The sequence below is a fragment of the Sinocyclocheilus grahami genome, unplaced genomic scaffold, assembly GCF_001515645.1.
Source record: "Sinocyclocheilus grahami isolate Dianchi unplaced genomic scaffold, SAMN03320097.WGS_v1.1 scaffold218.1, whole genome shotgun sequence".
Taxonomy (NCBI): Eukaryota; Metazoa; Chordata; class Actinopteri; order Cypriniformes; family Cyprinidae; genus Sinocyclocheilus; species Sinocyclocheilus grahami.
This window is the reverse complement of record NW_015505397.1, coordinates 174,856-175,324: the sequence shown is the minus strand read 5'-3', so window position 1 is coordinate 175,324 and position 469 is coordinate 174,856.

Sequence of the window (469 nt, the reverse complement as noted above, 5' to 3'; positions counted from 1 at the left end):
AACAATAAAGAAAACATATAACAGTACAAAGTGTGTATGAGTGGATGTTTTGGAGTGATTAATAATACGCAACAAAGAGCTCTGAGTTTTGCTTGTATTAAAAAAACCCAAATACATGCTTACAATGATTCTGACAATGGAAACAAACACAATAATTCAGTGTGAAACATACAGGAAAATGAACACAGAAAATGTTTTTCGCTGCGTCTGGCTACTCATGTTGATGGCTAAATATGAAAGAGGAGTAAGCAGATGGGAATGATTGAAAACAGCTTGTTCAGTGTCTCTATGTGCAAGTCAATTCCACTTATTATTTCATCTTTGTCCTCTGCGCTCTCTTTTTTTGCCATAATCCATGAATCACTGACTTTTTAACTTCTTTTATCCTTAATTGTCTTTAAACACACCCTCCCCCCCCCCCCCCCCCAGGCCCACGGCTGGGGTTTCCCATGGGGGCGCGGGGGGGGGC